Below are 7,492 nucleotides of genomic sequence, written 5' to 3'. Positions count from 1 at the left end.
AATAAAAACCAGTCACAATTAGAGATTGACAAGGAGCACACAGCCCGATTTGTCCAGCGACACTCAGTGAGCTGCTGCACCACCTCCTCGTTATTCGTCTCGTGGCGCTCGCTCAGAACTCCCACAGCTCCATCAGCGAATGCTGCCGTCTATGGATGCAGCGCAGGCAGCAGTCCTTTGCACTGCCCACAAGCAGACTGTCTGCAAAGCGCATGCAAAGAGCTGCGAGTAACAAAGCCTGGCCACGAGAACAACGCCATAGGGATTGCTGAGTTTCCCAGGGCAGCTCTGAGTGTTTTTTGCTTTTCTGATGAGTGTATAATGAGCAAAGAAACCACCAAAAGGACGGTGTTTTCTCCCAAAATGACAGACTGTTGGTCCAGAGCAGCATCTCTGCAGCTTAGGACCACCAAGCTGCCATCCCAGCACTGTTCTGCTTACAGACAGCGCTCAGGTTCTCCTGATGTGGCACTCAGAAGGCGTCCCTCTGTCGTGCAGCCCTCCCCAGTGCCTGCCAGCCTGTCCCTGTTTGGGCTGGGATGGAACTGTTTCCTTTGGAGCGCCTGGTATGACGCTGTGTCCTGGTTCTATCGGTGCCATCCTGCAGGCTGTTGTGCAGAGCGCAGTGCAAAGCTAACTCATGTGAAAACACCCTGCACACACCCACGTGCAGTGCACATTCTGATGTTCAACACCACCTCTAAGAAGATCGGAGGGCTGGAGCACCTCTCCTGTGAGGAAAGGTTGAGGGAACTGGGCTTGTTTGGCTTGGAGAAGAGAAGGCTCCAGGGAGACCTCAGTGTGGCCTTCCAGTACTTGAAGGGAGCGTATAAACAGGAGGGGGAACGGCTGTTTGTGAGGGTGGATGGTGACAGGACAAGGAGGAATGGCTTTAAACTGAGACAGGGGAGGTTTAGCTTGGATATGAGGAGGAAGTTTTTCACCCAGAGGTGGTGAGGCGCTGGAACAGGTTGCCCAAGGAGGCTGTGGATGCCCCATCCCTGGAGGCATTCAAGGCCAGGCTGGATGTGGCTCTGGGCAGCCTGGTCTGCTGGTTGGCTACCTGCACACAGTAGTGGGTTGGAACTGGATGAGCGCTGTGGGCCTCTGCAACCCAGGCCAGTCTATGATTCTATGATTCTATGATCTCTGCATACCCTGTATGCACACATACCTGCACTCACAGCTCTGTGAGCGAATGCCGCTCGCATGACACAGCCAACATGCAGACGGTGGGAAATGTCAGGAGGAAAGATGCCCTGCTACGATCCTTCATTCTCCTCTCTTTAATGAAGGCACTGGGGCACAGCTACAGCCCCATCCTGAGATGTGGGTCGCTGCAGGATTCCTGGTTTGGACGCTGTGGGGTTAATATAAATAGAGGGTTCTGGGGGAGCCCAGAGCAGGGATAAAGGGTGCTGTTGGGGAAGCTTCTGTTTCTCTAAGTGGACGAGAACAGAACAAACCGATCCCACTGAGTCTGGGGAAAGTACTGGAGCTTGGCTGCTGCGCTGCTGGGAGGCAATGAGGGAGACTTGAACCAGGAATGGAGCTGGGATGGACTGAAGCAAATCAACTCCTTAATGGGGACAGTGGGAGAAGAAATCCAAGTCAGCTGCAGAAGGAACAGCAAAACTGCAGCGTAAGACACAGCAAATGGGACAGCTGTAAGAAATCCTGCCCAAGTGATGTGGGGAAGCCATACAAGGTTGTGGGGCCGTTAAAGGACATCTATTGGAGGGCTATAGGGACACCTTGGGGCAGCTACGGGGCAGAGCCACACCTAGGAGCTGCCTTAACCCAACACACCGCTGGCGGTGGAACTGCTGCTGGCCACGGGCTGTGGGCAGCGATGGGGCTGTTCTGGGCTGCTCTAGGATGGCTCTGGAGCTGCTATGGGACAGCTATGGGACACAGCCACAGCTCAGTGGGGCTGACGTACCCCCACACGGAGCTGGCGGTGAATCTGCTCCCATCAAGGAACCTCTCCCATATCCCCCCACTGCCCTTTTGACCCCCATCTTGCCCAGCAAGACGTGGGCAAGGTGAGGGTCAGGGGATGTTAAAGGCAGCTGATCTACAGCGGCCCCAGAGCCACCCTATAATGTCCCCTGAACAACCCAAGAACAGACCCATCACTGTCCACAGCCTCCTCTGGGTTACGGTGCTGACAGGGCTATGGGTCATGTGGAGCCTTGGGGTCACGCCAAGTTATAAGGGGATATGGGGTCATGAGGAGTTATGGATCAGGGCTCCACCTTTGGGCCACAGGGAACCCTAACACCCTCTCAGGAAGAAATCAATAAATGCACTCCAACACTGCCACACATCCCCTATTCTCACCCCAAACCCCTCCCCACGTGCCCCCAGACCCCCTACATACCTATGCCACCCCATGTCCCCACACCCACAAGTCCCACTGTATGGGGCTGCTGAATCACGGCCTGAACCTTTGATTGATCACCTGAGGTGAGCAATGAGTCAGCCGTGGGAGCACAGGTGAAGGCAATTCAGCTGTGCTGCAGGACGGGGTGGAGCCTGGCTCCACCTCTCCTAGACCCATTTAAGAGCTGACTGCCAGTGGGGAAGGATCTCTCTCTGGAGAGGGGCAGCATCTGAACCTGGGGAGTGCTTCCTTTGGAGTATGCCTTGTTCTTTGGTGATGGAGTGAGTGATTTTTTTTTTTTTTTTTTTTTTTTTTTCTCCTCCATTGTGGAGCTGCTCTCTCTCTTTTTTAGCAGGGAACCCTGAGCGTACTTAAGGGCTGGTAGGTATTTGGACCTGGAAGCTGCTTCCTTCACTTGAGAGTGTGGGGGAGTATTGGTCCTTGGAATGGGGTAAGTGGTTTCTTTTTTTCTTTCAGGGCTGCGATCTTCTCTTTTTGGGGGATGCCAAGTGCACTGAAGGGCTGCTAGGTGTAAGAGCAGCATGTGAATCTGGAGACTGCTTCCTTTGGGGTGTGGGGTGAGCCCTTAGAATGGGGTGAGTGATTCCTGCTTTCTTTCAGAGCTGTGAGCTCTGCTTTTCTGGAGGATCTCAAGCTGGATGGCTGTCATTAATAGGGCTATGTGCTAATTGCATCCGAGCGGTGTTTTTGAAGGGCATTGTGTGCATCCTTGTTGTGTTTGAAATTCTGTTCTGCGTCTCTTCTGATTTCATTTTGCAGCCTGATGGAGTTGAAGGATTGCCTGGGCTCCTCCAGTCAGTGGTGTGAGATGTGTCCAGCAGGTAATGAACATCATGCACCCCATGTTGGTGCGCTGCTTGTATGCAGGTAGGTTTGCGATGTGATCCGACTCCCCCATGCTGACCATCCACAGCTAGATCAAGTTGCTCAGAGTCTGAGCCAGGCTCACCTTGAAAGGGCCAGCACATCCACCATGTCTCTGGCAACCTGTGCCACTGCCTCAGCACCCTCACTGTACAAGACATTTTCCTTAGATTTCACCTCCATTTTCCCTTGTTCTTTCCTTTAGGTATTGAAAGGCTGTTACCAGGTTCCCTTGGAGCCTTCACTTCTCCAGGAGGCTGAACAGCCCAGCTCTCCTTGCTTACAGGAGAGGGGTTCCATCCTTGGGTTCGTGTTTGTGGCTGTACTCTGGATGCACTCGCACAGCTCCATGTCTCCCTGCACTGAGGACTCCACATCTGGACGCAGCACTGCAGCTGAGGCCTGACCAGCGCAGAGCAGAGGGATGGGGATCTCCTCCCTTGGCCCGCTGACTGCGCATCTTTGGATGCAGCCCAGGATACGGTTGGCTTTCTGGGCTGGAAGGGCCCACTGCTGGCTTGTGTCCAGCTCCCACCCACCAGTACTCCCAGGCCTTATGGAGCAGGACTACGCTCAGTCCTTTCATCCCCTAGCATGTTTTGGTGGTGGCTGTTCCCTCATCCCAGCTACTGACCCTGCACTTGGATTTGTGCCCACTGCTCAGCCTGTTGAGGTCTCTGTGGATGGCATCCCGTCCCTCTGCTGTGTCACTGCACCCCACAGCTTGGTGTCCTTAGCGTGCACTCAACCCCACTGTTGATGTCCGTGATGAAGGGGAAACCCAGATACTTGTACCAACTGGGCGTAGAAGCCCTTGGGAGCAGCCCTGCGGAGGACTCGGGGATCCTGGTGGACAAAGAGCTGGACATAAGCCAGTAGTGTGCACTTGCAGCCCAGAAGGCCAACTGTATCCTGGGCTGCATTAAAAGAGGAGCGACCAGCAGGGAGAGGGAGGTGATTGTCCCCCTCGACTCGGCTCTGGTGCGGCCCCATGTGCAGCACTGCGTCCAGGCCTGGGGCTCCAGCACAGGAATGATGTGGAGCTTTTGGAGCAGGTCCAGAGAAGGGCCCCGAAGATGATCAGAGGGCTGGAGCACCTCTCTTAGAAAGAAATGTTGAGGGAACTGGGATTGTTTCTGTGGGAGAAGAGAAAGCTCTGGAGATAGCTCATGACAGCCTTCCAAGACTCAAAGGGAGCGCATAAGCAGGAGGGAGCAACGGCTGTTTAGGAGGGTGGATAGCGATAGGACAAGGGGAAATGGTTTTCAAGTGAGACAGGGGAGGTTTAGGTTGGTTATTAGGAGGCAGCTTTTCACGCACAGGGTGGTGACGCACTGGAATGTGTGCTTGAGAGTCACTTGCAGGATGATCTGCTCCATGATCCGTGACCAGCACAGAGGTGAGACTGACATGCTGGTAGTTCCCCGCGTCACACTTTCTATCCTTCCTAAGAGGTGTGCTGTCACCTTTTTTCTCCTCACCAGGGACTTGACCTGACTGCCTCGACTTGTGAAATACCATGGAGAGTGGCTCGGTGAGTGCAGCGGTGAATTCCCTCGGAACTCTGGGACTCATCTCGTCAGGACCCAAAGACTCGTGGATGTTTGGGTCCTCAGGTGGTCCAGAACCTGATCTCCCATGGCAGTGTGGGATGGGAAGGGGTCTGTGGGACTGAGGAAGCAATGGCAGTCCCCACCTCACCAAAGCAAAGATGAGGGCTGTGCATCATGAGCAGTTCTCAGACAAGATGGAAGCAAAAATGGTGTTGGGTACCTGAGCCTTCTCTGGTGGTAAGCAACATGGTGCACAGAGTGCAGCCATGTGCTCCGAGCAAGGAGCACAGGTTTGTGCAAGAGGCACGGATGCAGGGCAGTGCCTTCATGACTGTATTGTGTCCAACAGGTGGCAGCAGAGCTGCGGTGCTCCCAAGTGCCGTAACAACTGCACGGAGAGATGTGTTGGTCTCTGTGGAAACAGCAAGGAAGTGGAATCTGCATTTCCCGGCATGCCCCGGAACCTCACTTTGCTGACTGGTCATTGTCTGCCCAGCAGGTAAGGGCGATGCACAGCCGCCAGCGTTTACCCATTCCAGAGCCCGGCACAATAGGGTTCCCCCAGAGCTCTGAATTGCGCTTCATGGTGCCCAGAAGGCTGCCTATCCTCTTTGTTCTGTGTCTTGCTTGTCTCTGGTCTTGCACTGTTTTCACTATTACATTCTCTTGTCCTCCTATTTTTGTGTTCCTTGCCCCATTCTCTTGGCCTAATGACCCCTTGGCTTTGTGTTGCCACATTCATGTCGGCATTCAGTTTTGGCGTTCCCTGCCGTATTGTCTGGGCCGTCATCCTTGGCATTTCCTTCCATGTTCTCTTGGCCCTTGCCTTTGCCTGGGCATTCCCTTGCCCTCCTGTTTTTGTGGAACCTGCACCTGGGGCGGGGTGCAGCCCTGCGAGCACAGCTGGGGGCAGTTTGGCTGTGGAGTGGGGCAGAGCCAGGCTCCACCCCTCCCTGATCCCATGTAAGGGCTGGGAAGAGTAGGGGCAGCATCTGAACCTGGGGAGTGCTTCCTTTGGAGTATGCCTTGTTCTTTGGTGATGGAGTGAGTGATTTTTTTTTTTTTTTTTTTTTTTTTTTTTTTTTTTTCTCCTCCATTGTGGAGCTGGTCTCTCTCTTTTTTAGCAGGGAACCCTGAGCGTACTTAAGGGCTGGTAGGTATTTGGACCTGGAAGCTGCTTCCTTCACTTGAGAGTGTGGGGGAGTATTGGTCCTTGGAATGGGGTAAGTGGTTTCTTTTTTTCTTTCAGGGCTGTGATCTTCTCTTTTTGGGGGATCCCAAGTGCACTGAAGGGCTGCTAGGTGTAAGAGCAGCATGTGAATCTGGAGACTGCTTCCTTTGGGGTGTGGGGTGAGCCCTTAGAATGGGGTGAGTGATTCCTGCTTTCTTTCAGAGCTGTGAGCTCTGCTTTTCTGGAGGATCTCAAGCTGGATGGCTGTAATGAATAGGGCTATGTGCTAATTGCATCCATGCGGTGGGTGTTTTTTAAGGGCATTGTGTGCATCCTTGTTGTGTTTGAAATTCTGTTCTGCGTCTCTTCTGATTTCATTTTGCAGCCTGATGGAGTTGAAGGATTGCCTGGGCTCCTCCAATCAGTGGTGTGAGATCTGTCCAGCAGGTAATGAACATCATGCACCCCATGTTGGTGCGCTGCTTGTATGCAGGTAGGTTTGCGATGTGATCCGACTCCCCCATGCTGACCATCCACAGCTAGATCAAGTTGCTCAGAGTCTGAGCCAGGCTCACCTTGAAAGGGCCAGCACATCCACCATGTCTCTGGCAACCTGTGCCACTGCCTCAGCACCCTCACTGGACAAGACATTTTCCTTAGATTTCACCTCCATTTTCCCTTGTTCTTTCCTTTAGGTATTGAAAGGCTGTTACCAGGTTCCCTTGGAGCCTTCACTTCTCCAGGAGGCTGAACAGCCCAGCTCTCCTTGCTTACAGGAGAGGGGTTCCATCCTTGGGTTCGTGTTTGTGGCTGTACTCTGGATGCACTCGCACAGCTCCATGTCTCCCTGCACTGAGGACTCCACATCTGGACGCAGCACTGCAGCTGAGGCTTCACCAGCGCAGAGCAGAGGGATGGGGATCTCCTCCCTTGGCCCGCTGACTGCGCATCTTTGGATGCAGCCCAGGATACGGTTGGCTTTCTGGGCTGGAAGGGCCCACTGCTGGCTTTTGTCCAGCTCCCACCCACCAGTACTCCCAGGCCTTATGGAGCAGGACTACGCTCAGTCCTTTCATCCCCTAGCATGTTTTGGTGGTGGGTGTTCCCTCATCCCAGCTACTGACTGTGGGAATCAAATGTTGTTTCTGCATTAGAATTGGATAATATATATATTTTTTATTTCATGATCTCCACTGTCTTAGTTCTTTCTGGGAGTCTTTCCCTTAAGGTATTTGAAAGGGCTGTTTTCCAGGTTCCTTGGAGCCTTTTCACTTCTCATCCAGGGCTGAAAGCCCAGCTCTCCTTGCATACAGGAGAGGGGTTCAATGCATGGGTTGTGTTTGTGGCTGTAATCTGGATGCACTCGCACCAGTCCATGTTCCCAGCACTGAGGGATCCACATCTGGACGCAGCCTTGCAGTGTGAGCCTGACCAGCGCAGTAGCAGAGGGATGGGCATTCCCTCCCTTGCCTGCTGGAACTGCGCATCTTTGGATGC

At 53.6% G+C, this 7,492-nt stretch overlaps 1 long non-coding RNA gene across 30 annotated transcripts; it reads left to right on the top strand.

The window, feature by feature from the left end:
- Window positions 1-3: 3 nt before the first annotated feature.
- On the top strand, window positions 4-7,172 carry LOC146542466 (uncharacterized). Of its 30 annotated transcripts, none has more exons than XR_014880231.1 (5): window positions 4-2,642; window positions 2,739-2,767; window positions 2,864-5,061; window positions 5,174-5,323; window positions 5,949-7,172. It is a non-coding gene; the product is annotated as an uncharacterized LOC146542466 (long non-coding RNA). The 30 variants fall into 30 exon arrangements; XR_014880232.1 differs by having other exon boundaries at window positions 4-2,667; XR_014880234.1 differs by having other exon boundaries at window positions 4-2,767; window positions 2,864-2,982; window positions 3,167-5,061.
- Window positions 7,173-7,492: the final 320 nt, after the last annotated feature.

The sequence above is a fragment of the Meleagris gallopavo genome, chromosome 30 (assembly GCF_905368555.1).
Source record: "Meleagris gallopavo chromosome 30, MGAL_WU_HG_1.1, whole genome shotgun sequence".
In the NCBI taxonomy this organism is placed as follows: Eukaryota; Metazoa; Chordata; class Aves; order Galliformes; family Phasianidae; genus Meleagris; species Meleagris gallopavo.
The sequence above is the reverse complement of the archived record's forward strand: the minus strand, read 5'-3'. Positions and strand labels throughout refer to the sequence as shown.